This window comes from Schistocerca gregaria, chromosome 1 (genome assembly GCF_023897955.1).
Source record: "Schistocerca gregaria isolate iqSchGreg1 chromosome 1, iqSchGreg1.2, whole genome shotgun sequence".
NCBI lineage: Eukaryota > Metazoa > Arthropoda > Insecta > Orthoptera > Acrididae > Schistocerca > Schistocerca gregaria.
Genome location: NC_064920.1, coordinates 1,031,206,746 through 1,031,219,914, shown reverse-complemented (window position 1 = coordinate 1,031,219,914; position 13,169 = coordinate 1,031,206,746). Strand labels below are relative to the sequence as shown.

General features: G+C 51.1%; 1 protein-coding gene across 1 annotated transcript in view; it reads left to right on the top strand.

Annotated features, from left to right (window-relative positions):
• LOC126279111 (S-phase kinase-associated protein 2) overlaps window positions 1-13,169 on the top strand; it is a 124,775-nt gene that overhangs the window by 19,504 nt on the left and 92,102 nt on the right. The gene's annotated exons all lie outside the window — the stretch shown is intronic.

Below are 13,169 nucleotides of genomic sequence, written 5' to 3'. Positions count from 1 at the left end.
TGTCCCCGTTTTAGTCAATCTCGTGTTGTCCTGTCTCTGCCATCTACTTTACAGGATATTTTAGCTGATGACGCTCGAGCAGCTGCCCGTGTTCTTCGTTTTATTACTTTGACTGGCTTGTCCAAAGACATCTTTCACTTCTTTTATCTGCATCTTTGTAAGAACTTTCTAGTGTCTTACTAGATTCTATGTGCTCTTGTAATTATGACTGGGCGCTAATGACCTCAGTAGTTGAGCGCCCTTAAACCCCAAACAAAAATCTGAAAACTGTAGTTAGACAGGTTTTGCCTCATTGCCACCATCTTGTTGCTGTCTTCTTAAATCTTCATGAGGTGTGAGACATAGCTTGGTTATGCTGCACGAGTGGAGTCATGAGATCACCTCCCACTTTTTATTTCCCAGTTACTGTCACACTAGTTGTTGAGAGTTGGGATTGGCACTGTTATCAGCTCTCAGCAGATCTAGGAGAATGGCATTCCTCAGGACTCTGCATGAAGTGTCTTTTTTCCTAATGGACTTGTACCCTCACCGGACTAGTCACCCCTGCTCTGTATGTGGATGATTTCTGTATTTGGTATAGTTCTCAATTCTCTCCCCTTAAGTCGAGGTCGGTGCATTTAACATGCTGCAGTCTATCTTGACTTGGAGCACAAGCTCAACGCCCAGCACCTGGTCGTGATTCCCCAGTTCCGTTTGAGTCTTCTTCTTGGCTACAAGCTTACTGGGTTGCTCCATATCAGTCATCTGAAGATTGACTGTTTCGTAAACCCAATGTTCTTCACTTCCTTGGCCACATGTGGGTTGTCCAACCCTTTTCCGCCTACACTTGGCATTAGTTCTCTCTTGTTTGGACTATGGTTGTCAAATTTAAGGATCAGTTGTTCTTATTGGACCTGGTTCACCATAATGGAATCTGTTTAGCCACCAGTACCTTTGACACTAGCCTTGTCAAGTCTTCTGGTTGTTGCTGATATCCATCCCCTTTAGATTAGACTGTCCCAGCTCTTTGTGTTCATATGCCATCACTATCTGCTCTTCCCCTGCTCATCCATTCTATCCTGTTCTTTTGCCAGGTCCGGGAGTTCGAATAGGCCTGAGGTATTCCTGCGTGATGTAAGAGGGGACTAAAAGGAGTCTCACACCTTTTGGCCAGCCTTTATGTGATGGTCCCCTGTCGGGTTTGACCTCCATCTTTCTAAATTTTGCTGAAGAACGAGCCAATTGGGGAAGTGCACCTTACATAGTGCATCATGTCCATCGTGCATTGAGATCTTCAGCCCACTTTCTTGTCGTCGCATTTCAGTCCCACTCATTCCCCGTCTCCTGGGCGAGGACACCTTCCTGGGAGCACTCTCCACCTTGCACTATGCAGTGTCACTTTGTGCTGACAATGACCATGGACTTCTTAGCACCTCATATCCAGCACAGTAGCCAGTCCGTTGTGGTGGGGCTGCCATGTACCGTGTTGGTTGTAGCCCCCTGACAACACAGAGATCGTTCTACTGATGCCTGCGCCGTTAACTCCCCTTACATGCCATGGAGTAGATGACCATCTCCCTGGGGTGACGAGACTCCCGGCAATGGCCATCTTGCCAGGTGGCCCTTGCTGAGGCTGGGTGGTGCCCATGGGAAGGGCCTCTGTTCGGAGTGGGTGGCATCAGGGCGGATGATACGCTGTGAAGCATAGTATGTCATCTCTTGCTGGCTGGTGGTCTGCCACCAGCAGTCTCTAAGTGGCCAGTCTAACTTCAGTGCTAAGAAGTATGACCCCAAATCGTTCCCCTCCCTGGCCACACCATGAGAGGAAAACCAGGCTAAGGATGGCTGTGAAGCTTATTCACCCTGGTACCTCGAGACTTGATTGGGAATCTTTCATGCCCATGGGGACTCAGTTTTTTGGGGAGCATTTGGAGGACAAGTTTGAGGAGATGGGGGGCTTGTCCAAACTGCACTATGGGTCAGTCTTGATAAAAACAGTATCCTCTGCACAGTCAGGGGCATTACTTGCTTGTGACAAGTTGGGGATGTTTGTTACCATCACACCCCATAAGAGCTTAAATATGGTCCATTATATTAAATTCTACAGGGACCTTCTTTTGGAATCTGACAACGAGCTGTACGCCAATTTAGAGCGGTGAGGTGATCATTTTGTGTGGTGCATCCATCATGTTCCAGGGGATAATCAGGTTGCCACTGGTGCCTTAATTTGCCCTTCAAGGGTGACATTGCCCAAGAAGGTCAAGGTCATGATCTACCGCTGTGACGTCAACAAGTCATATATCCCTCTCCCAATGCAATGCTTTAAGTGCTGGAAGTTTGGCCATATGTCTTCCCACTGTACTTCCAGCATCATATCTCAAGATTGTGGACACCTATCACATCCCAATACACAATGTGCCTCGACTTCCATCTGTGTCAACTGTGAAGAGCTTCATTCACCTAGCTCACTAGATTGCACAATTTTACAGAAAGAGATAAAAATCATGGAACATAAGAACCTGGACCAACTGACCTACACCGAGGCTAAGAGGAAATTTGAGTGCCTACATCCTGTGGCTGTGACCTCCTTCTACGCCACCACTACGAGAACAGTTGTTGCCCCATGAGTTCCTCACATTCCTGTCGCCATTCAGAAACAGAAGACTACACCTGCCCCCTTGATTATGGGGGGCACTTCCCTCTGTCACTCCTGCACCACCTACTTCGGGAGCAAGACCCCTCCAACCATCGGGGACATCAGTCCCCACTTCTGAGCCAGAGATTATAAGTCTTCTTTGGCTTGTCTCATTAGGAAGGGGTCCTTTGGGTCACTCCCTTACCAGTTACCTCCTAGTGGGAAAGATGTCACCTGCCAATGGCTGAAGAGCCCAAAAGTAGCTGAGTGTAGGGCTTCTCACACATCCTTAGTCCTGGAGATAGTCAGTGAAGTCCTCCCAGCCAGGGAAACCCAAGGAGCAGTGAGAAATCCAAAAAGGTCCCCAACACCAAGGGAATTGCAGTGGCACCCACACCACTGCTTCCTACAAGCTCTGCATCTGTGGATGAGGTGGAGATGCTGGCACCCTCTGAGAGCCTAGATCTTGCTGGACCCTCGGACACAAGGGATATAGATTGCTCAGACAAAGTCAGTGGTAGCAGGTGACCCTGAGGTCTAAACTGCCTCACTGAATGGTCCATGCCTTCCCAGTCTCACGATGACACCATCCTCTAGTGGAATTGGGGTGGTTTTTTCCACTGCCTGGTTGAGCTACAGCAACTGTTAAGCTTTACACCTGCTTTCTGCATTGCCCACCAGGAAATCTGGTTCCCGGCAATGTGGACCCCTGCCCTCTGCAGCTATAAGGGAGACTACAAGAACTGTAGCAACTATAATAGTGTGAGTACGCATTTGTCCTAAACTGTCTGTAGTGAAACTGTACCCCTTCAACCCCTCTTGAAGATGTGGCTGTCAGAATAAGGGTGACACAGGAAACTACTGTCTAAAATGTTTATCTTCCTCCAGATAGTGCAATATCCCTTGTGGGGTGGCACCATGCTTGCTGGCCAAGGCAGAGATGTCGAAACTTTACTGTCTCAGTTTGACCTGTGCCTCTTAAATATTGGGGCCAGCACACATTTCAGTGTGTCTCATGGTAGGTACTCAACCATTTATTTATCAATTTGCAGCCCAGGACTTGTCCCATCTATCCACTGGAGAGCACATGATGACCTGTGTGGTAGTGACCACTTCCCCATCTTCCTGTCACTGCTCCAGCATCAGGCCCACGGACACCTGCCTAGATGGGCTTTAAACAAGACGAACTGGGGAACTTTGACCTCTGCTGTCACACTTGAATCTCCCCCACATAACATCGATGTGATGGTTGAGGTGGTGACTGCAACAATCATTGCTCTCCCAGAAAACACAATCCCTCGCTCTTTAGGGTGCCCCGGTGAAAGGCACTCCCTTGGTGGTTGCCGGAAGTTGCTGAAGCAATTAAGGAGTGTCGGCAAACTACAGTGGCATAAGCAGCACTCTTCCCTGGAGCATCTCATAGCCTTTAAACAGCTCTGTGCCCATGTTCACCAACTCATCAGATGACGGAAGGAGGAATGTTGGGAGAGATGTCTCGACCATTGGGTGCCATATGTCACCTTCCCAAGTCTGGGCAAAGATCAAATGTGTTTTCGCGTACCAGGCCCCAACAGGTGTTCCTGGTGTTAACATAAAAGGCGTGTTAACTACCGATGCAAACGCAATTGCCGAGCAGTTTGCTGAGCACTATGCTCGAGCCTCTGTGTCGGAGAATTACTCCCCAGCCTTTCATAATCTCAAATGGCGGCTGGAAGAGGAAATCCTGTGTCACTACACACCACAGTGAATCCTATAACACCTCATTGACAAAGTGGGAGCTCATCAGTGCGCTTGCATGTTGCCCCGACACAGCTCCTTGGCCAGATTGGCACTATTAAGCAGACTCCCACTTCTGGTTTCTTCCTTCCTTTGGTTGGTTCCTTTCTTTGTTCTCCATCTCACTGTCTTACTCTTCTCCTTGCCTTCTTCTCCTTGCCTTCTTCTCCTTGCCTTCTTCTCCTTGCCTTCTTCTCCTTGCCTTCTTCTCCTTGCCTTCTTCTCCTTGCCTTCTTCTCCTTGCCTTCTTCTCCTTGCCTTCTTCTCCTTGCCTTCTTCTCCTTGCCTTCTTCTCCTTGCCTTCTTCTCCTTGCCTCCTTCTCCTTGCCTCCTTCTCCTTGCCTCCTTCTCCTTGCCTCCTTCTCCTTGCCTCCTTCTCCTTGCCTCCTTCTCCTTGCCTCCTTCTCCTTGCCTCCTTCTCCTTGCCTCCTTCTCCTTGCCTCCTTCTCCTTGCCTCCTTCTCCTTGCCTCCTTCTCCTTGCCTCCTTCTCCTTGCCTCCTTCTCCTTGCCTCCTTCTCCTTGCCTCCTTCTCCTTGCCTCCTTCTCCTTGCCTCCTTCTCCTTGCCTCCTTCTCCTTGCCTCCTTCTCCTTGCCTCCTTCTCCTTGCCTCCTTCTCCTTGCCTCCTTCTCCTTGCCTCCTTCTCCTTGCCTCCTTCTCCTTGCCTCCTTCTCCTTGCCTCCTTCTCCTTGCCTCCTTCTCCTTGCCTCCTTCTCCTTGCCTCCTTCTCCTTGCCTCCTTCTCCTTGCCTCCTTCTCCTTGCCTCCTTCTCCTTGCCTCCTTCTCCTTGCCTCCTTCTCCTTGCCTCCTTCTCCTTGCCTCCTTCTCCTTGCCTCCTTCTCCTTGCCTCCTTCTCCTTGCCTCCTTCTCCTTGCCTCCTTCTCCTTGCCTCCTTCTCCTTGCCTCCTTCTCCTTGCCTCCTTCTCCTTGCCTCCTTCTCCTTGCCTCCTTCTCCTTGCCTCCTTCTCCTTGCCTCCTTCTCCTTGCCTCCTTCTCCTTGCCTCCTTCTCCTTGCCTCCTTCTCCTTGCCTCCTTCTCCTTGCCTCCTTCTCCTTGCCTCCTTCTCCTTGCCTCCTTCTCCTTGCCTCCTTCTCCTTGCCTCCTTCTCCTTGCCTCCGCTTCGGCGTTTGAGACAGTATGTCCTTCCTATCCCTCTCTCCTTTCTTTTTCCTCTTCTTCCTTCCTCCCTGTGCGTGCCCGAAGGCCGACACACGTGTAGCCGGTGACGGGGTGACGCGTAATTCCCCGCCCTGGGTAGACAAGTAAGGCACGCACGTACCCCCTGGTAGAGGCCAGGCCAAGGGAGGGGTGTTTGCCTGAGCTGACACCTTCCGACCGTGCCGATTGGTCCCTCCGTCCGTTTCTCGGGAGGTGTGACCTGAGGTGTGAACAATCACCTAAGGCGGGAGTGCCCTCTGAGAGGGTCCCCCACAAGGAAGGAGTGCGCCATCGGAGACGCTGGCAATCATGGAGGATTCCTCTGCAGTGGATTTCTCTTCTTCTCTCTCGACTTCTGCCCACAAACGGAAACTTGACCAGCCACCAGTGACAGAAGTGCTACCGCCTGCCCCACAGTTCCTCGTAGTTTCTCGATCTGAGGACGGAAAGGATTTTTCCTCTGTCAACCCTTTTGTTATCCAGAAGGGCGTAGATGCCATCTGTCAAGTCTTGTACCAGATTGCGTAATGGTACCTTGTTACTAGAAACTGAGAGCGCCTTTCAGGCACAAAAACTGCTTCGGGCCACACTCCTGTACACGTTCCCTGTCCGGGTGGAGGCTCACCGCACTTTGAATTCGTTTCTTGAAGTGGTCTATACTAGATCACTCGACGGATTGACTGACGAGGAGATTCAGTCTTTCCTCACTGAGCAGGGCGTGATGGCTGACCATAGGGTCATGAAAAAGGTCAACAATGACCTTGTACTGACCCGAACACTTTTCTTGATCTTTGACAGTGTTCAGCTGCCGTCATGCATCAAGGCGGGCTATGAGGTTATCTCTGTTCGCCCCAATGTCCCGACACCTACGCGCTGCTGCCAGTGTCAGCGTTTCAATCACACTCGCCATTCTTGTTCCAATGCGGCTACATTTGTGACTTGGGGCAGGGCTGCCCATGAGGGTGACTGTCCACCTTAGTCTCCTCGTTGTGTGAACTGTCACGGTGACCATGCAGCGTCCTCCCGCGACTGTCCCGTCTACAAGGAAGAACGCTGTATCCAAGAAATTCGGGTCAAAGAGAAAGTCTCCACCTCGGCTGCTCGCAAGCTATTCGCTAGCAGGAAGCCCACGTTGCTCCCAGCGGGGAAGTATAGTACTGTCCTCGCCTCTCCTCGGACTACCGGGGAGGTGGCGATGCAGACATGCGATTTGACCTTCAGCACTACGGTCATCTGTTCGGCCAGTGCTAAGATTGCCCGGTCGACGTCTCCTCTTCCTCCTGTCGCCCCTCCGACACAAGCACTTTCATCAGCTTCTGCGAGGACGAAGACCCAGAAGTCAGAAACACGGGCCTTCAAGAAAGACCTTTTACGTACCTCGAACCCTCAGCCATCGACCAATCCTTCCACAAAACGGCCTTCCAAGAAGGCTCATAGGAAGCACAGTTCTCCTTCCCCGCCACGGCGCATTTCTCCTCCTGCGCCCCCCCAGCGGTTGCCGCCCCAGGCCGTCATCCGTTTCGCCTGGCCGCACCGCTGGTAGCAGAACATCTGGCCGTTCACCAGCGGAGGAAGCTCCCCCTTCTGGCAATCTTCACAAGATGGCCGATGAACCTATAGAACAAATGGACGATGACTGTCCGCCTCCTGCTAGCGGCGGCAGTGCTCGCTCGAAGCCGGGCCCTCAGTGGCCTTCTCGATGACCCCTACTTGCACCTTCTTCTCACGATGGCACTTATTCACTGGAATATTCGCAGCATTTGTTCCAACTGAGAGGAATTGAAATTGCTGCTCCGCTCGCACCGTCCGCTCGTTGTAGCCCTCCAGGAAACGAAGCTACACCCATGCGATCAAATTCCCTTGGCACACTACACCTCTGAGCGTTTTGACTTACCCCTGTGGCAGGTATTCCGGCTCGTGGAGGGGTTATGTTGCTGGTCCGGGATGATACCTACTATGATCCCATCATATTGCACACCGGCCTGCAGGCAGTTGCCGTCCGCATTACTCTCCCGAATTTCACATTTTCCATCTGTACCGTTTACACTCCATTGTCGTCTGCCGTTACCAGGGCAGACATGCTGCAAATTATTGCTCAGCTCCCTACACCATTTTTGTTAACTGGAGACTTCAATGCTCACCATCCTCTTTGGGGCTCTTCAGAATCTTCTCCGAGGGGCTCCCTGTTAGCAGACGTTTTCAACCAGCTCAATCTAGTCTGCCTTAATACTGGCGCCCCTATTCTCCTTTGACACCTCTCACACCTATTCCCATTTGGACCTCTCTGTATGTACTACCCAACTTGCACGCCGGTTTGAGTGGTATGCGCTTTGATACATATTCGAGCGACCACTTCCCGTGTGTTATCCATCTCCTGCCTCATACCCCCTCTCCGTGCTCAACTAGTTGGAACATCTCCAAAGCAGACTGGGGGCTCTTCACTTCGAGGGCGACCTTTCAGGATCAAACCTTCACAAGCTGCGATAGTCAGGCCGCACACCTCACGGAAGTCACTCACTGCTGCTGAATATTCCATCCCTCACACTTTCTTCCCCACGCCGCGTACCGGTCCCCTGGTGGACCGCAGCATGTAGAGATGCCTTACGTGCTCGTCGATGTGCTTTACGCACCTTTAAACGCCACCCTACAGTGGCGAATTGTATCAATTATAAAAGATTACGTGTGCAGTGTCGTCGTATTTTTAAAGAAAGCAATAAAGCCAGCTGGGCTGCTTTCACAAGCACCTTCAACAGTTTTACTCCTAATCAAAATATCCACAGGTGTGATGCCGGTCTATAGTGTCCAACGGGCACAATATTTGGGCGATCAAACATGTCGCTATCATCAGGTGAACTGACGGACTGAGCTCCTGTGAACGTGCCGGCACGGAGATCCGTACGCTATGGCTGCTCAGGGGGAACTGGGTTTGGTCGCGGCGGCGGCCGATTTAAATACCCTCCGCCCGCGGCGCGCTCCCTCTGCCGTCCGCGCCCCGCGCCATGGTAGCGCAGTGGAACAGATTGCGACGGCGTCTGAGATGACGTCAGTGTGATGGCTCTGTCCGCCGTGGTCGTCACAACTATGCGTTTGCTCGATTTACTCTTGATTAACCCAATCGCTGGTTTCCAAGCCTTGCTAAGATTATAGCCAGAGTCACGGTTTATGAGGTCGTCATTGATGCGAACTTCGATGGCCTCTCTAACAACGCTCACCCAGTATCTCGACGTCTACCAGAATCCTCGTGCGGTCATACTCCATAGCGTAATTTCCGACAAACAATGTCCAGTGACCGCCGACTTGCTCGGATACATCAGTCGAGTGTGCCTCTGGTGTTCACGGCATCGATCCTCGACGGTACGCATCGTCTGACCAATATACGACTTGCCACATTGACACGGAATCTGGTACACGCCGGCCTTCCTCAAACAGAGGTCATCTTTGGCGCTCCCCACCAGTGCACGAGTTTTATTCGGAGGACAAAACACAGTTCCGACCCGGTGTTTCTTCAGAATGCGGGCGATTTTCCCCGAGAGTGCGCCTGTGTATGGAATAAATGCAGTGCCTACCTCCTCCCTCGTGACTTCATCCATATAAACAGGTTGTGCTGCAGTGGTTGGGCGGAGAGCTCGTTGGATCTGCCACTCTGAGTACCCATTTTTTCGAAACACAGTTTTCAGATGTTACAATTCCTGGGGTAGACTCTCTGTGTCAGAGATAGTGCGCGCCCTATGTACTAGAGTTTTAAGTACCCCATTCCTCTGTGAAGGGTGGTGGCAGCTGTCTGCGTGCAAATACAGATCAGTGTGTGTTGTCTTTCGATACACCCCATGACCTAGAGTGCCGTCAGCCCTTCTCCTGACCAAGACGTCAAGGAAAGGTAATTTACCCTCCGTTTCGGTCTCCATAGTGAATTTGATGTTGGGGTGTATGGAGTTTAGATGTGTAAGGAAGTCAAGGAGTTTATCCATACCATGTGGCCAGATGACGAACGTGTCGTCCACGTAACGGAAAAAGCAAGTAGGTTTCCATTCGGATGACGACAGGGCTTCCTCCTCGAAGTTCTCCATGTACAAATTCGCTACCACCGGTGAGAGTGGGCTACCCATGGCGACTCCTTCCGTTTGTTCGTAGTATTCTCCATTAAAAAGAAAATACGTGGAAGTCAAGACATGTCTAAAAAGTTCAGTGGTATTCTCGTCAAACCTATGACCAATCAACTCTATAGACTCTCGCAGGGGTACCCTCGTCAACAAGAAAACATCAAAACTCACCATGATATCTGACTCATCCAACCTGAAGCTATCAAGGCGTTTAACAAAATCCACAGAATTGCGGATGTGATGAGGGCATTTACCCACATAGGGACTTAATATTCCCGTCAGGTATTTGGCCAACAAATATGTAGGTGCCCTCGTGTTGCTGACAATGGGGCATAATGGTACCCCCTCTTTGTGAACCTTCGGGAGTCCATATAGTCTAGGCGGTACCGGACCTTGGGGTAACAATTTCTTAGCGTCACCCTCCGGTAAATCTGCGTCCTTGAGAAGAACCCTCGTCCTGTTCTTCACCTTCTTTGTAGGGTCAACGCTGATCTTCTGGTAGGAATCGTCATTTAGCAGGCTCTGCATCTTATCAGTGTAGTCCTTATGGGAGACAACTGTAGCATTGCCTTTGTCAGCTGGTAAGACAACAATTTCAGAGCGTTCCCTCAGATCATGAATGGCCGTCCTCTCTTTACTGCTGCTCTCTGCCCATCCACTGCAGCACAACCTGTTTATATGGATGAAGTCATGAGGGAGGAGGTAGGCACTGCATTTATTCCATACACAGGCGCACTCTCGGGGAAAATCGCCCGCATTCTGAAGAAACACCGGGTCGGAACTGTTTTGTCCTCCGAATAAAACTCGTGCACTGGTGAGGAGCGCCAAAGATGACCTCGGTTTGAGGAAGGCCGGCGTGTACCAGATTCCGTGTCAATGTGGCAAGTCGTATATTGGTCAGACGATGCGTACCGTCGAGGATCGATGCCGTGAACACCAGAGGCACACTCGACTGATGTATCCGAGCAAGTCGGCGATCACTGAACATTGTTTGTCGGAAAATCACGCTATGGAGTACGACCGCACGAGGATTCTGGTACAGACATCGAGATACTGGGACAGCGTTGTTAGAGAGGCCATCGAAATTCGCACCAATGACGACCTCATAAACCGTGACTGTGGCTATAATCTTAGCAAGGCTTGGGAACCAGCGATTGTGTTAATCAAGAGTAAATCGAGCAAACGCATAGTTGTGACGACCACGGCGGACAGAGCCATCACACTGACGTCATCTCAGACGCCGTCGCAATCTGTTCCACTGCGCTACCATGGCGCAGGGCGCGGACGGCAGAGGCAGCGCGCCGCAGGCGGAGGGTATTTAAATCGGCCGCCGCCGCGACCGAACCCAGTTCCCCCTGAGCAGCCATAGCGTACGGATCTCCGTGCCGGCACGTTCACAGGAGCTCAATCCGTCAGTTCACCTGATGATGGCGACATGTTTGATCGCCGAAATATTGTGCCCGTTGGACACTATAGACCGGCAGTACACCCGTGGATATTTTGATTATCAAATACACCGGGAGAAACTCAAGAATCACAGTTTTACTCCTTCTGTTGTATGGGGTAGCCTGCGCCGGCTATCTGGCACTAAGGTCGACTCACCAGTTTCTGGCTTGACGGTCGCGAATGACGTCCTTGTGGCCCCTGAGGATGTCCCCAATGCCTTCGGCCGCTTTTTAGCAGAGGTTTCGAGCTCCACTCATTACCCCCCTGCCTTCCTCCCCCGAAAGCAGGCAGAGGAGGCTCGGCCACCTAATTTCCACTCCTCGAATTGTGAAAACTACAATGTCCCATTCACCATGCGGGAACTCGAAAATGCATTTGCCCGGTCACGGTCCTCCGCTCCGGGGCCTGATTCTATTCATATGCAGATGCTGAAGAACCTTTCTCCTGCGGGTAAAGGTTTCCTTCTTCGTTTTTACAATCGCATCTGGATTGAGGGACATGTTCCGGCATGCTGGCGCGAGTCTATTGTTGTACCGATTCCTAAGCAGGGTAAGGACAAGCACTTGCCTTCCAATTATCGACCCATCTCGCTTACCAGCTGTGTCTGTAAGGTGATGGAGCGAATGGTTAACTCTCGGTTGGTTTGGCTGCTCGAATCTCGACGCCTACTTACCAATGTACAATGTGGATTTCGTAGGCACTGCTCTGCTGTTGACCATCTTGTTACCTTGTCGACCTTCATTATGAATAACTTCTTGCGGAAGGGCCCGACCGCGGCTGTGTTCTTTGATTTGGAGAAGGCTTATGACACCTGTTGGAGGGCGATCATTCTCCGCACCATGCATACATGGGGCTTTCGCAGTCGCCTCCCTCTTTTTATTCGTTCCTTTTATAATGAATCGACAGTTCAGGGTACGTGTGGGTTCTGTCCTGTCAGACACCTTTCGCCAGGAAAATGGGGTGCCACAGGGCTCCGTTTTGAGCGTCGCTCTCTTCGCCATAGCGATCAATCCAATAATGGATTGCCTACCAGATGATATCAGGCTCCCTTTTCGTGGACGATTTTACCATCTATTGCAGCGCGCAGCGTACGTGTTTCCTGGAGCACTCTCTTCAGTGTTCTCTTGACCATCTTTACTCCTGGAGTGTTGCCAATAGCTTCAGTTTTTCTGCTGAGAAAACGATGTGTATTAACTTCTGGTGCTACAAAGAGTTTCTCTCACCGTCCTAAAGACTCGGCACATTCGTGGAGACAACAAAATTTTTAGGTCTTACATTTGACAGGAAACTTAGTTGGCCTACACATGTCATATTTGGCTGCCCGTTGTACCCGTTCTCTAAATGTCCTCCGTGTTCTCAGTGGCACGTCGTGGGGAGCGGATCGAACCGTCCTACTTCGCCTATATCGGTCGATCATCCGCTCCAAGCTGGATTATGGGTGCTTTGTATACTTCTCTGCACGGCCATCCATCTTACGCCGCCTCAACTCCATACAACATCGGGGTTTACGGCTTGCGATCGGAGTGTTTTATACTAGTCCGTCAAGAGTCTTCATGCTGAAGCCGGTGAATTGCCACTCACCTACCGGCGCGATATGCTGCTTTGTCGTTACGCCTGTTGGCTTCTGTCAATGCCCGACCACCCATCGTATCGTTCCTTTTTTGACGACTCTCTCGACCGTGAATACGGGTTGTATGTCTCTGCCCTGCTACCGCCTGGAGTTCGCTTTCGTCGCCTCCTTCAACACCTTGATTTTTCACTCCCTGCAAGCTTTAGAGAGGGCGAGAGCCACACACCACCTTGGCTCCAGGCTCAGGTTCGTGTTCACCTTGACCTCCACTCGCTCCCAAAGGAGGTTACCCCCGGTTCGGTATACCACTCCCGTTTTGTCGAACTTCCTTCGAAGTTCATTACTATGACCTCCATTTATACAGATGGCTCTAAGACCAATGACGGGGTCTGGTGTTCTTTTATTGTCGGGGCACAAAGTTTCAAATACTGGCTACATGGCCATTGTTCGGACTTCACAGCTGAGCTCTTTGCCCTCTACCAGGCTGTTCTTTACGTCTGCCGCCA